At 51.6% G+C, this 22,061-nt stretch overlaps 1 long non-coding RNA gene and 1 pseudogene across 1 annotated transcript; one reads left to right on the top strand and one right to left on the bottom strand.

Annotated features, from left to right (window-relative positions):
* Positions 1-1,522: 1,522 nt before the first annotated feature.
* On the bottom strand, positions 1,523-9,450 carry LOC116781664 (annotated as a pseudogene).
* Positions 9,451-12,379: 2,929 nt separating this feature from the next.
* On the top strand, positions 12,380-13,243 carry LOC116781679. The gene is made up of 3 exons (XR_004354935.1): positions 12,380-12,541; positions 12,754-12,757; positions 13,233-13,243. It is a non-coding gene; the product is annotated as an uncharacterized LOC116781679 (long non-coding RNA).
* The last annotated feature ends 8,818 nt before the right edge of the window (positions 13,244-22,061 follow it).

A 22,061-nucleotide genomic window follows, 5' to 3' on the forward strand; every position in this document is an offset into this window, starting at 1 on the left:
GATATAAATCCTGCTCTTTTTCAGAATCGATCCAGGGTGGGTCGAGGGATCAACGGGGTTTGAGTCTTGGGTAGTAAACGGGGATTGTTTCTCTTTAGGATCATTCTTGGCAAGGGGCGCACTTGCCAAAGAAGGTAAATCAGTTACACTTGTGGCTTGCAGGCGGGTTAATGCCGAAAACACCTGTTGCCACATTGAAAGTAAACTTAAAGCTTTTTCATCTGGCGTTCGCCCCAGCTCTTCCCCAATTCACTTCCATGTGGAAACATTCAAAGTTCCCTCTTGGGGAAACCAGGAACAATTGTCTGTTACCCAAACTAACAGTGTTACTAATGATACCTGACGTACATTACTGCCATATATCTTTAGTATCTTTGTGAGTACTTCCATCTGATTTATTTTTGTTCTCGTGTTAGTGATTGTCCCATTGTTCCCAGCTGCTCACCCGCTGTTTTGCAGAGGGGATGGGTGCATGTAGTCAAATCCTGACCCAGGTCTCTTTCCTTGGTTCAGCTGGGCTATGCCACTGGAGTTCCAGCTATATTTTCTGGATTAAATTTGCAAACCCCATGTTCAGGACGCCGTTCATGACTTCTCAGGCACGGACCCCATGCAGTATAATGGAATCCTTTATTACATTTCTTTCACTGTCTATATACCCTGTTACATCAGCAGTAAATTCCTGTTAGTAACTTTTCTCTATATCTACTTTTTAGTTAAGTATTCATTGCCCATGAGAAAAATACTCCCAAGCAATTTCCCCCACACAAAGACACATCTCACCACATCCACTTTTATCTTGCCAAGTTCCCCTTAAGTTTTTCCCGGAGTCATATAATCTTGGTTCCCTACAGTGATGCCAAGAACACCTGCTGGGCATTGCTAGGGGGATTTATATAGTTTTAGTAAGTATAGAAACACTTTGCATTTGCCAGTGACTCAGCAGCAGAGTCCACAGGTACTCCTAGTCTGTGTCAGTCAATCCTTGTTCTGTTTTTTGGATTTTTTTCCTTATAAATATTCCACAGATTGCTCCTATGGGACCAGTTTTGCTTTGCTGAGGAGAGCTGTGACTGCTGGGAGCCTTGGGGGGATTATCAGCTTTATGTGTTTTCATTTGAGGAGCAAAGGAGCATCCTGATAAAGCCCAGGACGGAGCAGGACCTGTGCAGGCCCTGGGAGCTCGGGGTGTTGTCCCAGATCAGCTCGTGGCAGGAGGAGCTGAGGGTGCCCCTGTCCCCTCTGTGCCCCCCAGGGGTGGCAGAAGCCCCTCGTGAGGCAGGTCCAGAGGCACCATCTCCTGTCCTGGGGGCTCCACGAACTGCCCTGCACAGGGTGTGGAGACAGGGGGTGATCTCAGGTGGGTCTGAAGGGCTATCCAGAACCTTGAGGGGTGACGGGGGGGCTTGGACTGAAAACACCTCCCAGCTCTGCAAGTCGTTGGGACAACACCTTTCCAGGTGTGGTGGTGCATCCCCACCCCCCCAGGCCTCCCTGTGATCTGAGAAATGCTCCTTAGGCCTTAGCCTTGATGAACAGCCCTGGGCTGAGCTGCTCTTGAGTTGCTCAGAAACACTCTCTGCTGCCAGGAACTGGTGCTGTCTAACCAGCTCCTGCAGTTTAACCAACAGCCTGGGAAACTTCTTATTTTTCTTGCCTGAAGAACAACCAAGTGGAATCCTATTTTTGTTCTCCAGTGGATGACAAGGTAGGAGTTGTGGTTGAAGCTCTTCCCGTAGTCGGTGCAGCAGAAGGGCCTCTCCCCTTGTGTGTGTCTGCTAATGCAGGAGATGTGAGCTGGTTCGAAACCTCTTCCCACACTCAGGACACTTGTAGGGTCGTTCCCCACTGTGGATCTTCTGGTGGCTGAACAGACCGGAGCTCAGGCTGAAGCTCTTCCCACATTCCAAGCACTTGTAGGGCTGTTTCCTGGAGTGCAGGCGCTGGTGGGTGATGAGGTTGGAGCGGTCATTGAAGCTCTTCCCACATTCCCCACACTGGTAGGGTTGTTCTCCGGTGTGGATGATCTGGTGGCGGATCAGGCAGAAGCGCCGGCTGAAGCTGCTCCCACACTCCAAGCACTTGTAGGGCCTTTCCCCAGTGTGGATGCGCTGGTGGTGGATCAGGTGGTATCTCTTGCTGATGCTCTTCATACATTCCAAGCATTTGTAGGGCTTCTCCCCAGCCTGAAGCTGCTCATGGACCTCCAGGTCGGAGCTCTCGCTCAAGCTCTGGCCGCCTTCCCAGCACGGGCTGGCTCTTTCCTCCTCAGAGCACCCTGGGCTGGCTTTGGAGCCCCTCCTCCGGGGGGATCTCCGGGCCTTTTCCTCCCCACTGCCTTCCTGCACCGTGGAGCCCTTCAAAACGGCCTCTCCCACCAGGCTCTGCCGGGGGGATTTGTCCTCCAGGCTCTCCGTCCTCAGCTCGGGGCCTGGGGCAGGAAGGAAGAAGGACAGGGAGGGGATTTGCCTCCAGCCCAGAGGGAAGGCCAAGGACATCCCCCCAACTCTGGCCCCGGCAGGACGGCGGCGGCAGCGGGGTTGTCCTGCAGCCGGGGGCCATGCTCAGCTGGGAGATACAGGACAAGACAGGGCAAAGGGGCACTGACTTCCTCCTCACCTGCCTGGGGGTCCCGGGGCATCTTCCTCTTCCTCGCAGCCTCCAATTTTGGCTGCGTGTGCGGGTCCCCACCCCCGACAAAGCAGGACTGGGCACTGTGACTCCGACCCTTGATTCCAAATCTCCTTCTCTCTCTTTCTCTTCTTGTCTCCCTTTCCTCGGGGTGATCATAAATGCCAGAACTGCTGTAGACTCCCTTCCCCAGCCACGGATTACCCATTACGGTTCCAGAGTTGCCAAAGATTAAAGCCGTTCCTGTTGTCACTCCAGTTCTCCAGCAGTGTTTCTCTTTCACTCCCCCCAAGGGACCCCTCAGGAAAAGAACCTGTTGTGGTGCCTCTGGGGCAGGTCATGACACGGGCTCCAACAGAGCCATGTGCGAGAAGAGCTGGGAGTGGAGAACTGGGGGGACATGGATACTGGGGGGGGTTGGAGGGTCCGCAGATTAAGAAAAGGGGGAACTGGGAGAGCTGGAAGAGGCAGAAAGGGGCTTCAGAGGTACCTGGGTTCAAGGAAAGCGGGGCTGGGGGAGAGGTGACCTGGGATGGCTGGGAATGGTGGTCTGGGAGTCCCCAGGGTCAAGGAAACAGGAGATCCGGGGACTGAGAGAGGCGAGATGACTGGGAAAGGGGTTGCAGGGCCAGGGAAATGGGCGCAGGAGAGTCCCAGTGCCCAGGAATGGGGGTTCAAAGGAGTGACAGTGTCAAGGAAAAGAGGAGGTCTGGAAGAGGGAGAGTGCCTGGGAAAGTGGTAGCAGGAGGGTATTGGTGCAGGATAAAGAGCTGCAGGGGGGTCCTGGAGCTGGGGAAGGGGCTGAAGAGGCATCTCAGTGTCACGGTCACCTCAGGGGAAACTCAGGGGCAACTCATGGGCATGGTCATGACCATCTCATGGTTTTTATCACCTCATGGCCGTGGTCATCTCATGGTCATCTAAGCATCACAATCATCTCATGGTCAGTCATCTCATGGTTTTGATCACATCATGGTCATAATCACCTCGTGTTCATGGTCACCTCATGGTTGAGGTTGGAAAAACCCTCTGAGACCTTTAAGGCCAACCATTAACCCACCACTGCCATGGCCACCACTAAAACATGTCCTGAGGTGTCACATCCACGCTTTTTTTGGGCACCTCCAGGGATAGTGACTCTACCACTGCTCTGTGCCAGGGCTGGACAACCCTTTCCCGGCAAAAACATTTTCCTAATATCCATCTAAACCTCCCCTGGGACAACTTGAGGCTGTTTTCACTCAGATATTTTGTTGATTTTGGACAGCACTCATTTGTGTCCCATTGAGGTCCCCTGATCTTTTCGGGGTCACCAGGCCCTGGGTAATGACCAGTGATAGATACAATTATTGTATAACTATAATTCTATAGAAACATATTAATATATTAGTAGAGTAATAATGCTATTTACTCTATTAATTCTAATTAATAATTCTACTAACTATAATTAATTTTTACACCATAAGCAGAGTCCTAAAATTTGTAATTTCATTACATTTTTACCTCCCTCAATCACATTAAACCTTTGGTTTCCACATGGGAAGAATAAATAGATTAAACAGTAAAAATAACAATTTCCTCATTTTTCTCCAGTTTATTTCCCTCCCCAGGCTCAGCTGGGTGCCCCCCACCTGCCACCTCCTCAGGGGAGATGAGATCCCAGGTAGCAGCTCCAGACTCCTCCTAGGCAGATATCTCAGATGATTTTTGGGTTTTTTGCATCCTGAATCTTCCAGGATCTGTCAGAGACTCTTCCCAGGCAGAGATTCTTCTGTATTTTCAGATCTCTTCAAGGGAGCTGAGAGCCCAAGAAGTATCCCTAGACTACTCCAGGGAAGCTGCCCAAGATGATTTTTTCCCTTTTGCAGGAAACTGTGTCCTGTATTCACCCAAGACTCCTCCCATGATTCTCCTGGAGTATTTTGATCTCTGATTTTGGGACCTGAGTTGCTCTCCTCGGGCCCAGAATCTTCCAAGAAAGGTGTCCAATATGTTCTTTCTCCTTTGGAGGTAAATTTTTGCTGTGGAATCCACCTCAGACTCAACCCAGGTGTGTCCCAGAGTCTTCACATCTCCTCAAGGAAGCAGCCTCAGATTCCTCCAGGGAAGCTTCCCGAGATGTTTTTGCTTGTTTGGAAGCAGCTCTCTGCTCCAGGACGCACTGGAGACTCCTCCTGGCATCTCCCAGAGTCTTTTCATCTCTGATTCAGGCACTTGATATCCTGGGTAGAAGCTCCAAGTCAGGTACCCAAGATGATTTTTCTCTTTTGCAGGAAAATGCATCCTCTGGGACCCAGCTGGAGCCTTCTCAAACATTGCCTGGAGTCTTCATCTCTCATCTGGGGACCTGAAATCCTGGGTAGCAACCCTAAACTATTCCAGGGATGATTCCAGATATAATTTTTTTCTTTTTGTAGTTCCAGGATCTTCCAGGATCTCCCTGAGACTCCTCCCAGGCTTCTCCTGGAGTCTTGGTCTCTGATTTCAGCATCTGAAATCCTGTGTGTCAGTCCAGACTACCCCAAGGCAGGTAGGCAAGATGATTTTTCTTCTTTTGTAGATTCTGCGTCTTCCAGGATCTACATGAGACTCCTCATAGGCATCTCCTGGAGTCTTCTCACATCTCCTCAAGGGAGTTGGATCCCAGGGATCAGCCCCAGACTGCTCCCGGGCAGCTGCCTGAGATGATTTTGTGCAGGGCAAGAGGGAGCTCTGCAGGCCTGGAGGAGCACAGGGGCTCTGGGGCTCTGCTGGCTCAGGAGCAGTTGAATGTGCCTCCACTTGTGCTGTAGTCTCCTGTGCCCTGCTGGGCACATGGAGGAGCAGCTGAAGCAGCTGAAGCTGCCCCCTGTTGCGGTAGGAATTCTTTAGGACACAGCAGACGTAAGAAATTATCTTAGCCAGAAACCTCGAGATTTGAACAGAGACAAGAAAGCCTGTTTACATTTGGTCTCTGATATCCTTACACTATCTTTTAATTAAACTTCTAGAGTCCAGAAGTAAATCCCTTTACCACCTTTCTTTACCCCCATCTGTTGTGATTGTGATAAAGAAATATTTGTTTATCTGTTTGAAGAACAATATCTCCCTGCGCTTCTGAGACCTTTAACCCTAGCTGTGAATACAATGTATGCCCCTCCTTCCCTGAACCCTATATAAACCAAAAGTTTTGTACAATAAACCATTCAGTTTCAGACCCTCAGACTGGATTGTTTATTATCATTCTAACGGTCTCAGCCTCCTGTGCCAGGGGGTGTGTCTGGGTTTGCTGCTGGACACAGGGGGGCCCAGCTGGGCTCCTGTTGTGGCACAAGGGGCGCACGGGGTGGGCAGTGCCCTGTGTGCTGCTGCTGAGGGCCGGGCAGGGCTGGCTGGTTCTGTGGCACTGCCAGGCCTGCCCGCCCTGCTGCCCCTGCCAGCTGCTGGCCAGGGCCAGGGGCTTCCAGCCCCGCCAGCACCGGCTCCTTCTTGGGATGCCAGGGATGCCAGCCCCGGGGCATCCCTGGGCTGCTCTGGTGTGGCCACTGCAGGGCAGGAGATGGTTTGTATGAGAAATAAATAACCTGGTTTTATTATAAGCAAATGAACTTGGTAGGAAGATGTAAGGGGGTGAGTTTTTTATTTTCCAAGAGGTTTTTTAGGCGTACCGCAGAGGCTGTAAGGTGGATGGTCCTGCCTGGACCTGATGCCAGGGAACCTTTCACGGCTGGGAATAGAGAAAAATACAAAAATAAAGATGTATCCTCCATGTGGCAGCCTATTGTGTACAGGGGGACCCCCCCCCCCCATATAGGTCCAGGGGGTTAAGTCACAATCAATGAAGAGAAAAGGTAACACCCCCTTCCGGGTCAGAGAAATTACCCTTTAAGGTAAAAAACCGGTGGTCAATGAATACGTTAACAGTTTATGTAACGGAAAGAATACAAAAGGCGTGATTTTCAAACGATTGGTGTGCTTTTTAGATCCTTGTAATTTTGGAGCACCCAGCGTGCCACAATAAAAACCTCACTACACTTTCCTTGTCCTACAGGTATTTTTTTTGTCATTTTTAAACCTACAGGAAGGATTTTTCCAACAGTTTGCCCTGGGGGGGCTGAAAGGAGAGCGGGGGACGCGCAGAGGCTGCCTGGCTCCCCCCAGCCAAGGCCTGCCGGGCCCCGCCAGCAGCGGCTGCTGGCCCAGGGCTGGGCAGATGCCGGGAGCCTCCCGGGCCCGGGCCCTGCCCGTGTCCCTCCGTGCTCGGCACTGCCGGCTCCTTGGTGTACCGCTGGGGCTCCAGCCCCGCCAGCCGCCGCAGCCCCGGCAGCTCCTGCCCCGGTGGCCATCTCAGACCATGACAGTCCTGTTCAGGGCTAAGGGTTGGACTCCATGATCCTTGTGGGTCCCTTCCAGCTCCGTGTATTTTGTGATGCTGTGACACCAGCTGGACTGGTCTCAGTGCACGAGGAGCCTCTTCTTCCCCACTCTCAAAATGTGGGTGTCCCCCATGTTGGGGGGGTGTCCTAGATCTGCAGCAGGGTGCCTGGAGGAAGGAGGGACACCCTCCTCCAGGTGGGATGTCCATCAAATGTGGGACCTCCACAAAACTGGGGGTATAACCCCTCCTCAGCCATCGGTGGAGCCATGGAGTCATCCCAATCCCCCAAAATGAGGGGGGGGACCCCCAAGAACCATTTATAACCCCTAAAAATCAGTTGAAAACAGCAGGATGCTGCCCAAAATGGGGTCATCTCACCTCCCAAAATGTGAGGGGTTTATCTCAGCCCCTGAAAATGAGGAGGGGGACCCCCAAAAGATGTTTATAATCCCCCAAATTGGTGGAAAGCACTAGGACCCTCCCCAAAACAGGCTCCCTTGGTCCCTCCTTGTGGTGTCCCACTCCAAGTGCTGGAGCCACACATCCCCCACCCCATCTCCAGTACCTCCTCTCAAGATTCAGGGGCACCCAAAAAACTCCCTCAGTATTAGAGGGTACCCCAAAGCCCCCCCAGGAACATGGGATACCCCAAAAACTCATCAGGAAAGGGGTGCCTCCTGGCCTCATCATCCCCAACATTCAGCTCTCTCATTACAGACCCCATCCCACCCCTCCCAGACCCCATCCCATCTCTCTCCAAGCCCCATCCCAGCCCTCCAACCTCATCCTACCACTCCTGGGCATGAACTTCCCCCTCTCTGGTTGCTGACACCCCACAGGGTGGTCGGGGGGGGGGGGGGGGGCTTTGGAGGGACTGTGTGATTGAGGCATTTTGGGGTGGGACTGAGTCATTATGAGGTGACAGATTGATCCATCTCAGCTTTTGGAGTGCAAAGTGATGGAGAAAACTCACCTGGTCTGGGTATCCCCAGTTTTGAGGGAAAACTCCCCCACATCCCCCCAGAACCCACAAATCCTCCTGAATATCCCCTTGAACCCCAAATTCCCCCCCCCCCCCAGAATCCCAGAAAAATGGTAGGGCTTTAAATATCTTTATTGTATTTCTTTATTTTTACCTCAATTTCAGGTGTTTTTAAGGAATGAAGATGGATCAAAACAAAATCAGGGCCAACATAAAAGGATCTACATGTCAGCATCCTGTGAGGTTGGTTTGGGTGGCTGGCCCATGGGCCATGGAGAATAGAAACATAGAATTATTTAGGATGGAAAAGATCGCAAAGATCACCCAGTGTTGCTTGATGTCAAATCAAATGATTGGAACGAGCAGGTGAAATTCTTTGGGGGTCTAAAGACAACAAATCCACTCTTCCCAATGAATTTCTGACATCTGGTCTGTGTCCTGATGGATGTTCCTCCCCCTGCATTCACCCAGGTGCCTATAGGGAACCATAAGGATGTGCAGACCCCCAGCCAGGTGTCTTCCCAATGTGGGTCAACAGGACCTTAGGTCAGCGGGTCTATGCCCCACACGGATGATGGAGCAGTGGATGAAGCTCTTCCCGCAGTCAGAGCAGTCGCAGGGCTTCCCTTAATGGTGGGTCTGTTGGTGTGTGGTCAAGGCACAGCTCTGCTCGAAGATCTTCCCACACTTGGGACACTTGTAGGGCCACTCCCCGTGGTAGATGCGCCGGTGCCTGATGAGGCTGGGGTTCTGGTTGAAGCTCTTCCCGCAGTCGGTGCAGTGGAAGGGCCTCTCCCCCGTGTGCGTCCGCTGATGCACAAGGAGATTTGCGCTGCTCTGAAATGTCTTCCCACACTTGAGACACTCGTAGGGCCGTTCCCCTCTGTGGATCTTCTGGTGGCAGATTAAGTTGGACGATGCTGTAGCTCTTCTCACACTCTAGGCACTTGTAGGGCCGTTCCTTTGTGTGCAGGTGCTGGTGGTTGGTGAGATTGCAGCTTCGGCTGAAGCTCTTCCCACATTCCCCACACTTGTAGGGCCGTTCCCTGGTGTGGACTGTCTGGTGGCGGATCAGATAGGAGCTAAAGCTGAAGCTCTTCCCACACTCAGGACACTTGTGGGGCCTCTTCTCAGCGTGGATGTGCCGGTGGGTGATGAGGCTGGAGTTGTGCTTGAAGCTCTTCCTGCAGTTGGTGTAGGGGAAGGGCCCCTCCCTCGTGTGCGTCCACCGATGCCTTATGAGATTTGCCCTGTTCCAAAACCCCCTCCCACACTCAGAACACTTGTAGAGACATTCCTCTGTGTGGATCATCTGGTGGTGGTTCAGGTGAAAGTTCCGGCCGAAGCTCTTCCCACATTTCTGACACTTGTAGGGCTTCTCCCCTGTGTGCAGGTGCTGGTGGGCAACAAGAGCGGAGCTACAAGTGAAGCTCTTCCCACAGTCCAAGCACTTGCAGGGCTGTTTCCCAGTGTGCAGGGATTACTGAGTGCTGAGCTTGGAGCTCTGGTCAAACTTCTTCAATAATTTCACACATTTGTATGGTTCCTCCTCTGTATGTACGCTTTGGTGGTAGAAGAGGTGGGAGACGTGGCGGAAATTCTTTGTACATTGCAAGCACTTGTAGGGCTTCTCCCTGGGGTGAACCTGAACGTGAACCTCCAGGTCAGGGCACCAGCTCAAGCTCCAGCTGCCTTACCGGCACAGGGTGGGTCTTTCCTCCTCAGAGTACCCTGGGCTGGCTTTGGAGCCCCTTCTCCTGGGGGACCTTCGTGGCTTTTCCCTCCCCGCTGCCTTCCTGCACCATGGAGCCCTTCAAAACGGCCTCTCCCACCAGGCTTTGCCGGAGGGATTTGTCCTCCGGGCTCTCCGTCCTCAGCTCGGAGCCTGGGGCAGGAAGGAAGAAGGACAGGGAGGGGATTTGCCTCCGGCCCAGAGGGAAGGCCAAGGACATCCCCCCAACTCCGGCCCTGGCAGGACAGCGGCGGCAGCGGGGTTGTCCTGCAGCCGGGGGCCATGCTCAGCTGGGAGATACAGGACAAGACAGGGCAAAGGGGCACTGACTTCCTCCTCACCTGCTTGGGGGTCCCGGGGCATCTTCCTCTTCCTTGTAGCCTACTCCACCATTCGGCCAAGGTTTGGGAAGGAGAAATCCTGGATTGGGAGAAAAAACAAGATGTGAGCATGTTGGCTTAGGGGTTCCTCCTGCCCAAGTCCATCTCTAGAAGTCACATGGAGTCTTGTGTCTATAATAACCCCTACGAGTGACCCAAATGCAAACCATGTTGGGCATGGACCTGGCGACCTACGTTCCAGATGATCCATGCTGGGCAGTGTATTGGTTTTGTGTGGCCAGATTTTGGTAGCAGGGGGACTCCAGGGCTGGGTTCTGTGAGCAGCTGCCAGAAACTTCCCCCATGTTCAGCAGAGCCAATTCCAGCTGGCTCCAGGATGGACCCGCCGCTGGCCAAGGCCGAGCCCATCAGAGATGGCAGTGACATCTCAGGGAAAACGTACTGAAGGAGGAAAAAGTCCTTGTGCAGATGGAATCAGGTGCAGAGAAGAGCTCAGTGGGAACAGGGGAGAGGAACAGCTCTGCAGACCCCCAGGGCAGTGCAGAAGGAGGGGCAGGAGGTGCTCCAGGCTCTGGGGCTGAGATTCCCCTGCAGCCCAAGGAGGAGCCCACAGAGCAGGGGGATGCCCAAAAAGAAGGATGTGAGCCCGTGGGAAGCCTGTGCTGGAGCAGAGTCCCTGCAGCTGCTGCGGCCCCAGAGACCTCAAAGGGTCTCACTCAGCACCCTCAGAAGGGGCTTGAGGCACAGGAATTGTCCATCCTGGCCCCAAGTCAGGTCCGTGACTTTCTCTGAAAGTTGGAGAACAAAAAGAGGATTCCACTTGGTTGTTCTTCAGGCAAGAAAAATAAGAAGTTTCCCAGGCTGTTGGTTAAACTGCAGGAGCTGGTTAGACAGCACCAGTTCCTGGCAGCAGAGAGTGTTTCTGAGCAGCTCAAGAGCAGCTCAGCCCAGGGCTGTTCATCAAGGCTGAGGCCTAAGGAGCATTTCTCAGATCACAGGGAGGCCTGGGGGGGTGGGGATGCACCACCACACCTGGAAAGGTGTCGTCCCAAGGACTTGCACAGCCGGGAGGTGTTTTCAGTTCCAGACCCCCCGGTCACCCCACAAGGTGCTGGACGGCCCTTCAGACCCACCTGAGGCCACCCCCTGTCTCTCCAAGAACCTGCAGGAGGGAAAGCAGCTGAGTCTAAACCAGCAAGTGTTCTGTCGAGCTTTAATGTCTCATAGCTGCTTGCAATATTATTTTGCTTTGTTTGCTAACAGGTATGTGATAAACTGAGAAAATTATTCAGGCTAATTAAGAGAAAACAGTGTAAGGTCAATATGACCTGGAGAGAGAAAAGGAAAACAAACTTAATTGGGCCCCTATAAAGAGATAAAACAAGTTACCTCCCTTTTACCTTGTGTAGGATTTATAGTGAGAGAATTTTGTTTAGTTAGCTAGATAATAGCGCCTTTCTTAAAATTTATAACTTTGTATAGATAACAAGCAAACATCTGCTGAATGTTTGATTTAACAATATATTATGGATGCTTATAGATAACATTCTTGTTAAGAAATATCTGTTGAATGTATGACCTAACAATGTGTAATGTTTATACTCATGTACCTAACAATGTGTAATGTTTATACTTATGTATAATGAATATTCATGTAGTAGCTGGAAATAAATGTAGAACAACTGTCTTCTTTGGGTGTGACAGGCGTTGGGAGTTGTTGAACCCCTTCCCTGATCACCCAGCGCTGAATTTGCTTTTATCATATAATAAATTCTGATTGGAAATTGCCCGACTGGGTTTCAATTTCTCACAGGTATAAACAGTAAAAAGCTTTGTGTGTTGGTGCTTGACTTGTGAAACAGCCCCGGGCAGCCAACTCTGAAACAATAACGACTCAATGCGTCTCTCGACTGTGTCGTTATCGGCTTGTCGCAGGCCGGGGACCGAATGTGATGTTTGCGGCCAAGGCGGAGGCACAAACCCGTTCCGAACCCGCCGGGGCTCAGCGGGAAGGAGGAGCCCGCGGGCAGCCGCTCCCTCAGCGGCCCCTGGGGAGGGGACAGGGGGGACACGGCGGGCCGAGCCCGCCAGACCCCGCTCCCCAGGGCCGCCGACACCGCCCCGCCAGGGGCAGGCCGAGCCCGCCAGACCCCGCTCCCCCCGGCGCCTCCCGCCCCCTCCGCCCGCAGCGAGCCCCGAGCCCCGGCAGGGGCTCCGCCGGGGCCTCAGCGCCGTCCGGGCGCTGCCGCCGCTGCCCCAGCCCGGCAAAGGGAGGGGGCGGGCAGTGCCCGCCCGATCCGACCAATCAGCGCGCGAGGGCGAGGAGTGACGGGGGAAGCAGCCAATCATGGCGGGACTCGACCTCTGCCGCCGCCATTTTGTGGCGCGGCCCGGGCCGGGGGGCAGGAACAGGGCAGTGCCCGATCGCTGTTGGGGGCACAAAGACCCGACTGGGGGACATTGATGGGATTGGGAACGGCTCAGATCCGAGTAGGAGGGTGAGGAGTCAAACGAATCCGAATAAAACACCTCCCCCCACCCCTCCTTCCTTCACAGACTTGACTTTATCTCCTATTCCTTCCTTCCGCTCCGCGGCACAGGGGGATGGGGGTCCCACCGCTGCTTCCCGCTCAGGGAGAGGAGTCCGTGTCTGCTCCGTCCAGCGTGGGGTAGAGCGGAGTCCGTGTCTGCTCCGTTCTGTGGGGTAGAGTGGAGTCCGTGTCTGCTCTGTCCAGCGAGGGGTACTTCGCACTGGACACAGTCCCTCGGGAACAGGCTGCTCCATCGTGGGTCCCCACGGGGTCACAAGTCCTGCAGGAGCCTGTTCCGTGTGGGCTCCTCTCTCCGAGGCTCTGCAGGGGCTTCCCACGGGCTCTCGGCCTCCTTTGGGCACCCCCTGCTCTGGTGTGGGCTCCTCCCTGGGCTGCAGGGGGGTCTCTGCTCCATCCTGGACTCATCCACAGGTCACAGGCCCTTCAGCTCAAGTTCACATGGAGTTCCAGCCTGGCCAGTGCAGCAGCAATTCCCGGGCCTCCTGCCAGCCCGGGCACATCGCTGGGGCTGTTGCCCAACGTTCCCAGGCACAGCACAGTGAGGTGATCAGAGCTGAGCAGCTCAGCAGCAGTGACAGCAACGAGCAGCCACTAAAGGAGCCCCAGAGTCTGACACACAGCCAGGAGCCCCAGACAGCACCAGCAGCTGTAAATTCCAGCAGCACATCCCAATCCCACCCATCAGTATCTCCAACACTCCCAGCCCCACCTGGACACCACCAAAGGCTGTTGTGGTTTCACCCCATCCAGCCCCAAGCCCCTTCCAGCCACTCCTCACTCCCCACCAGCAGAATCAGGGAGAGATCTGGGAGGGGAAAAGCTGGAAAACTCGTGGGTTGACATAAAGACAGTTTAATAAGGACAAGCAAAACCTGCACACACAAGCAAACCAAGGAATTCATTCCCTGCTTCCCATGGTTGGGCAGGTGGTCAGCACTTCCAGGAGAGCAGGGCCCCATCCCACAGAACGGTGACTTGGGAAGACAAACTCCATCACTCCAAAGGTCCCCCCTTCCTCCTTCTCTCCCCCACTTTATATCCTGAGCATGGTGTTGACACCACTGTCTGGTTCAAAGGTGTGGGGTGGAGTCCCCACTGTCTGGATTGCCCATGTATTAGTCAGGCACAGGTGCAGCTCAGTTCTTGACACAACAGAAGGAGAATTAAGGAATGACACTGGAAAGATTATTGGTGTGTGTGGTGGTTTCACTCTAGGCCTTCCTGGAGACCAACTTGTAGCCAGGAAGGAACTAGAAAAGTGATCACGGAAGTATTCCATGCTATTCCTTTACGTAACTTGAGGTATAAATAAAGCCAGCGGGAGGGATCTCGCTCTCTTCCTCTCCGGCGAGGTTCGAGAACGGTGGGTCCCTGTTTCGGTCGGGTTTATCTGGAGCCGAGGCCTACAGTGACTGCCGTTATCTGCCCGTGTGAGGGGAGAGCCGAGGACCGTGTCTGGTCATCCTGCCTGTTCGAGGGGAAGTGGTGAGATTTTGCTAGTTTGCCTTCGGCTGGCCGTTTGACTTGTTCGGTCCTTGCCCTTTTTGTCCTTCTCCCTTCCCCCCCCCCCCTTCCCCCCCCGGTGTGTGGTATTCTCCTTTTGTGTATCTGTCTCATATGTAAAGTATATACATATATATATATATATATATATATTTTGCTATAGCTTTGGCTGCTTGGTTTTTTTTTTCCCCTTTTTCCCTCTCTGGGAGGCGGGTCCTTGTTGTCGAGTTTCGGGGGACTTGGCGGGAAGCCAGCTCGAAACTTGTACAACATTTTTGGTAGCAGAGGATGGTTGTTTTGGTTAAGTTTGGCTTGTTTTGATAAACATTTTCCGGGAAGACAGCCAAGTTCGGTGTTGTTTTGCAAACCAATCTATTGTTTTGGGAACAGGTCTGGGAACACTGCCAGAGTCTGGGAAAGCAGCCAAGGAAACTTTGTTTATATAAACAAAAGTTTGTTTTGGGATCAGGAAGAAATAATAACAAAAAACAATGGCTATTTCATTAATTTGTCTTATAATTCTAGCCATCTTTACACCTGTGTTAGGCTACTCCATAGGGAGACGTCCAGACCTTGAGGATGGATGGAACGAATTGCTTCCATCCTTTAATTTAGACATCGAAGGTTTGGTAAAGGAGATCCCCATGGTTAAAATTGGCTCTAATTACTATATAAATCTTATTGCAACAGTACTGTCATTGATAAAGGTACTGGAAGTGCTCCTTAAACTTGGAAGAATGGGGTTCCGTTGCTTTCCCTCTTGTAGGAAAGATCACACCTCAAAGGGACTCGCTGGAACTTTGGAAAGGGCTGCAGACAGACCAGTCTCCGGGTGGCATGGAGCTTGGGAAGATTTCGGTAGATTAGTAGGACATGTGTCACCCCCCATTAATTGGGAGTTTACACCAGAACAAATGTTTGATTCTGGTGAAATGGCCCACTGTTTGGCAGAAGGGTGTTTTTCCTACAAAGATCCGAATATGCAATTCTCCGCTTTGTGCTGGGGCCTGGCTAATGCTTATCGAGCTGCCATAGACCACCTTCAGAGGGTTAAGGTTGACACAGAGACCCAAACCACGCCACTTGAAACCAGTGATGTCCCTATTAGGTCCACAGAAGTTGGAGTCCAAGCACAACTTGAAGTCAATACCATCTCTACTAAGTCCACTAGGACCGGGACTCAAGCTAAGAACCGGAAGGTCATCATTGCCCCTGTGAAGAAGAAGAAGACGTGGGTAAGGGAGATCAAGGAACTTACGGACCCATCTCCGCAACCAGAATGCACAGAAGAAAGAGAAGAAGAAGAAGAAGAAGAAGGAACAGAGGATGTAGTGAACGAAGGAGCGGCAGCAATTGGAGAAGGAGCAACAGCAAGTGATGAAGGCGCGACTGCGAGAGAGGAAGAAGTGGTTGTGACTGAGGAAGGAGCGATTAGAAGAGAAGAAGCAGTTACCAGAGAGGAAGAAATGGCTACACGGGAAGGAGCACGTCCAAAAGAACTAGGGGCACGCCCAAAGGAATACAGAATAGCATCAAGAGAAAAGAAAGCAACAGTACAAACGGTCGGTGGTATATTGTCGCTTGATGATTTATATCCTGACTACACATTCAGTATTACAAAAGACGCAAAGAAGGAGCCAAAGCATCCCCCTCAATTGGAGGGGGAATTATCCCTACCCCTCCAGACCCAACCTTCTCTTGGAGGTATGAATGATTGGAGGAGAAGGCCCTTATCTCAGCACGCGGAAGATTACTCACTACCTCCACCCGCGGGGTATCGCGAACGACACAGGAGTCCATCCCCATGGCGTGAATGGCATAGAAGTCCATCTCCACGGCGTGAACGACGCAGAAGTCCATCTCCGCGGCGCGAGCGGCGTAGGAGTCCATCCCCACGGTATGAACGACGTAGAAGTCCATCTCCGCGGCGTGAACGGCGTAGGAGTCCATCCCCACAGTATGAACGGCGTAGAAATCCATCTCCGCGGCGTGAACAATATAGAAGCTTATCCCCACAGTACGCCCAGTCTCCACCTCCACATGAGAGATATAGGGAGGAAGTGGGAGCAGTCCCACGTAGGAGTGGAAGAGTAAAGAGAGAGGTGGAAAAGATTCTACGTGGGAGAGATGGACAAGAAATAATGCGAGAAAGCGAAATTACACAATCACTGACCACAAGAGAGCTTCGAGATTTACGGAGAGATTATATGCGCTTGCCTGGTGAAGAAGTCCTCACCTGGCTGGTGCGATGCTGGGACAAAGGAGCTGATAGTCATGTAATTGAAGGTGATGAAGCACGACAATTGGGATCCATTGCTCGAGACCCTGTGATAGAGCAAGAAATGGGGAGGGAGAAAATGGCGTCCAGCCTTTGGCTCCGAATCCTCCACGCGGTGAGAGTGAAATACCCATTTAAGGAGTCCCTGAAGAGTTCTTCAAGAAGGTGGAGGACTGCAGAAGAAGGCATCCAATACCTACGGGAATTGGCCATGCTGGAGATCATCTATTCTGATCCAGATTATTATGACATCCAAGTTCCTGAGAATGTTCCATGCACGCAACCAATGTGGAAAAAGGTAATTCAAGGTGCCCCCAAACCATATATTTCCTGCTTGATATCCGTATATAATCCAAAGATGGAGGAACCAAGCGTGGACGCTATGTGTGCTTGGATAAGAACCATAGAGGAAAATATGGAAGACTCCTTCAATCCCCTCTACCGACGCACCTACGATAGGGAAAGAATGGAGAGAGATTATGAATGTTCCAGATATGAGGACGACCTTAGAGACAGAGAGGACAGAAGGTATAGAGATTACCAAGAAAGGCCAATGGGAAGATCACGGTGGAACCGACAAAGACGACCTCGGCCTAGACCTCGATCCTGGTCTCGATCTCGCTCACGGTCCCTGTCATTCACACGTCGAAGGAAAGAGAACTCTAAGCGTTGGTCACGTAACCAACTATGGGCATACCTTCGTAGTAAAGGAGAAAACATGAAGAAGTGGGATGGTGAACCCACTTCTAAGCTTGAAGCTAGAGTGAGGGAGTTGAAGCGAAAGAAGACTGACAAGAAAGTTGTCTATGTAGTAGACGGAGATTTCTTAAAAGAGAAACTGCGATCACCGAAACACGAGAAGATGGAGGTCCACTTCGACAACGGCAAAAAGTCTAAGAAGTCAAAGTCAAGCTCTGACGACGAATGCTCTGATCAAGACCAGTAGAGGGGCCCTGCCTTCTGCCAGGAGAAGGAGAGGGACCAAGAAGATAACCGAGTTTACTGGGCTGTGTGGGTTCGATGGCCTGGCACATCGGATCCTCAGAGATACCAGGCCTTGATAGATACTGGAGCCCAGTGTACTGTAATGCCTTCAGAGTGTAAGAGTACCGAGACTGTTACTATTTCTGGAGTGACCGGAGGGTCTCAAGAATTGTCAGTAGTAGAGGCAGACATGAGCTTGACGGGAGACCAATGGGAAAAGCGTCCCATTGTGACGGGGCCAGAAGCCCCTTGCATCCTTGGTATGGACTACCTTAGAAGAGGATACTTCAAGGACCCGAAAGGGTACCGGTGGGCTTTTGGTATAGCCTCGGTGATTGAAGAGGAGTCCAAGCAGTTGTCTGCCCTTCCTGGCCTCTCAGAAGACCCTTCCATTGTAGGATTACTGCGAGTTAAAGATCAAGAAGTGCCAATAGCCACAACAACTGTACACAGACGACAGTATCGGACAAACCGAGATGCTGTGATCCCTATCCACAAAATGATCCGAAAGTTGGAGAGCCAAGGGGTGGTCAGCAGAACCCATTCACCCTTCAACAGCCCCATCTGGCCTGTGCGTAAATCCGATGGAGAGTGGAGACTGACTGTGGACTATCGTGGCTTAAATGAAGTTACGCCACCGTTGAGTGCTGCCGTGCCAGATATGTTGGAGCTCCAATACGAGTTGGAGTCCAAGACAGCAAAGTGGTATGCCACCATCGACATAGCCAACGCGTTTTTCTCCATTCCTTTAGCGGCAGAGTGCAGGCCACAGTTTGCTTTCACCTGGAGGGGCGTTCAATACACCTGGAATCGACTGCCCCAGGGGTGGAAACACAGTCCAACCATCTGTCATGGACTGATCCAGGTCACGCTAGAGAAGGGTAAGGCTCCCGAACACATCCAGTACATCGATGACATCATTGTATGGGGGGATACAGCAGAAGAAGTTTTCAAAAAAGGACAGACGATCATCCAGATTCTCCTCAAGGCCGGTTTCACTATAAAGAAGAGCAAAGTCAAGGGACCTGCCCGAGAGATCCAATTCCTAGGGGTGAAATGGCAAGATGGACGACGTCAGATACCAACAGACATAATCAACAAGATTGTAGCAATGGCTCCCCCCACAAACAAGAAAGAAACCCAAGCTTTTCTGGGAGCAATAGGTTTCTGGAGGATGCATATCCCAGAATACAGTCAGATTGTGAGCCCTCTTTACTTTGTGACCCGTAAAAAGAACAATTTCCAGTGGGGTCCTGAGCAACAACAAGCTTTCAGGCAGATCAAGCAAGAAATTGCACATGCCGTGGCTCTTGGACCAGTTAGAACGGGACCAGATGTAAAGAACGTACTCTATTCTGCAGCTGGAGATAAAGGTCCCTCCTGGAGCCTCTGGCAAAAGGTGCCTGGCGAGACGCGAGGGCGACCACTGGGTTTCTGGAGCCGAAGCTACAGAGGTTCTGAGGCCAATTACACCCCTGTGGAAAAAGAAATCTTAGCGGCATATGAAGGTATACGAGCAGCTTCGGAGGTAATCGGTACTGAAGCACAGCTCTTCCTGGCACCCCGATTACCAGTCTTGAGTTGGATGTTCAAAGGGAAGGTGCCCCCTACGCATCATGCCACCGATGCTACGTGGAGTAAGTGGATAGCCTTGATTACGCAGCGTGTACGATTGGGAAGCTCAAATCGCCCTGGAATTCTGGAGGTTATCACAAATTGGCCTGAAGGTGGGAACTTCAGTCTGGCAGAAGAAGAAGAAGAACCAGTGAGCCGAGCTGAAGAAGCTCCACCATTTGATCAGCTGCCAGATGAAGAAAGGTGTTATGCCCTTTTCACTGATGGTTCTTGCCGTATTGTAGGAAGGAACCGGAAGTGGAAAGCAGCCGTTTGGAGTCCCACCCGACGAGTGGCAGAAGCTGCCGAGGGTCAAGGCGAGTCGAGTCAATTTGCAGAGCTCAAAGCCGTCCAATTGGCCCTGGACATCGCCGAACGAGAAGGATGGCCGAGACTCTACCTCTACACAGACTCGTGGATGATAGCCAATGCTCTGTGGGGATGGTTAGACCGATGGAAAAAGATGAACTGGAGGCGTGGAGGAAAACCCATCTGGGCTGCTGACTTGTGGCAGGACATCGCTGCCAGAGCGAAGAGTCTGAATGTGAGAGTCCACCATGTAGATGCCCATGTGTCCAAGAAGCGAGCTAATGAAGAACATAATAACAACAGAGAAGCTGACTGAGCTGCACAGATAGGGGTGTCACAAGTAGACCTAGACTGGCAGCAGAAGGGAGAGCTGTTTCTGGCTCGATGGGCCCATGATGCTTCCGGTCATCAGGGCCGAGATGCCACCCACAGATGGGCACGAGACCGAGGGGTGGATTTAACCATGGATATCATTTCTGAAGTTATCCATGATTGTGAGACTTGTGCCGCTATTAAGCAGGCAAAAAGACTGAAGCCCCTATGGTATGGTGGACGATGGGATAAGTATAAGTATGGAGAGGCATGGCAAGTTGATTATATCAAACTGCCACAGACTCGCCAAGGTAAGTGCTATGTACTTACCATGGTGGAAGCAACAACGGGATGGTTAGAGACTTTTTCGGTGCCCCACGCAACGGCCCGGAATACCATTCTGGGCCTTGAAAAGCAGGTCCTGTGGAGACACGGGACCCCAGAACGTATTGAGTCAGACAACGGGACTCATTTCAAAAATCAATTAGTCACCACTTGGGCGAGGGAACATGGTATCGAATGGGTGTACCACATTCCTTATCATGCACCAGCTGCTGGGAAGGTTGAGAGATATAATGGACTATTGAAGACCACTCTAAAGTCATTAGGAGAAGGAACTTATAAAAACTGGGACAAAAACTTAGCCAAGGCTACCTGGCTAGTTAACACCAGGGGTTCTGTCAATCGAGCTGGCCCTGCACAGGCAGAATCCCTTCACATTGTTGATGGAGATAAAGTTCCAGCGATCCATTTGAGGGGAATGCTAGGGAAAGCTGTTTGGGTTACCCCTGCCTCAGGCCAAGACAAACCCATTCGTGGGATTGTCTTTGCTCAAGGGCCAGGACATACGTGGTGGTTAATGAGGAAGGATGGAGTCATCCAGTGTGTGCCTCAAGGAAATTTAGCCTTGGGGAAAAACTAATTGTAGGTCCTAAGTTGTGTTTTTACAGGAAGCCAGTCACCAGATGAGAGAGAGACCTGAACTAAGCTGATGCTGGTATCCGGCGATGAAACAGCCCAGTGACGAAACAGCCATAAATCGAAACTGTAATTGTGACTGAGGAGACCAAAGATCTGGACTGAACTGACATCGGCATTGATTTTCCAACGACGAGACAACTATGCTATATATGCGCGGGATGTAGGCGAACATGAAACATAGGTGTTACGTAAAGAAATAGTATGGAATAAGGGGTGGAGAATGTGGTGGTTTCACTCTAGGCCTTCCTGGAGACCAACTTGTAGCCAGGAAGGAACTAGAAAAGTGATCACGGAAGTATTCCATGCTATTCCTTTACGTAACTTGAGGTATAAATAAAGCCAGCGGGAGGGATCTCGCTCTCTTCCTCTCCGGCGAGGTTCGAGAACGGTGGGTCCCTGTTTCGGTCGGGTTTATCTGGAGCCGAGGCCTACAGTGACTGCCGTTATCTGCCCGTGTGAGGGGAGAGCCGAGGACCGTGTCTGGTCATCCTGCCTGTTCGAGGGGAAGTGGTGAGATTTTGCTAGTTTGCCTTCGGCTGGCCGTTTGACTTGTTCGGTCCTTGCCCTTTTTGTCCTTCTCCCTTTCCCCCCCCCCCCCTTCCCCCCCCGGTGTGTGGTATTCTCCTTTTGTGTATCTGTCTCATATGTAAAGTATATACATATATATATATATATATATATATTTTGCTATAGCTTTGGCTGCTTGGTTTTTTTTTCCCCTTTTTCCCTCTCTGGGAGGCGGGTCCTTGTTGTCGAGTTTCGGGGGACTTGGCGGGAAGCCAGCTCGAAACTTGTACAGTGTGACAGGGGTTAAATTAGGAAAACAACGGGTAACTCATCAGTTTCTCTATTTGCCAAACTCCCCTAAACCTGTGCTAGGAAGAGATTGATTGGGAAACTTGAGGCAGAAATTAAATTTAAAAATGGGCACATTGAAATTGTAATTGCTGAGACTATGTTGAAGCAGCAGCTCTTCTTGAACAGGAAATAACTCCAGTTAGCAGCAACATCCCAAGAGAAGCTGAAGATGCAGTTATTCTTATCGTGTGGGCCAGTGGGATTCCATGAAAATCAGGAAAGGCAGCACCTGTAAGAATTACCCTTAAGCCAGAAGCTGTACTGATAAGGCAGCTCCAGCCTGTCTGTGAATGCCAGGAGGAGGAACTGGAGGATGAAGCTGCTGTTGGGCATTTGTTTTTTCATGGTATGGGTCCCTAGTCAGAAAAGGAAAGACATGGAACAATTAAGACAGACCTCTCTGAGCAAAGCCACTCCAGTTTTGAATGGAAAACCTGCCAAAATAAATCTGTTTCCTTTCCCTGGTTTTTGTTGGCTGTGAGGAGCAGGAGCTCTGCCTATGTGCTGCCAAGGACTCAGCTTTGCTCTGCTGCAGTGCAGACATGGAGCTGGTTTGCGACAGCTCTGACATTCACAATGGACATCAGATGTAATCCAGTGGAAAAGCTGCATCTCTGACCTTGTAAC

This window comes from Chiroxiphia lanceolata, unplaced genomic scaffold (genome assembly GCF_009829145.1).
Source record: "Chiroxiphia lanceolata isolate bChiLan1 unplaced genomic scaffold, bChiLan1.pri scaffold_52_arrow_ctg1, whole genome shotgun sequence".
NCBI lineage: Eukaryota > Metazoa > Chordata > Aves > Passeriformes > Pipridae > Chiroxiphia > Chiroxiphia lanceolata.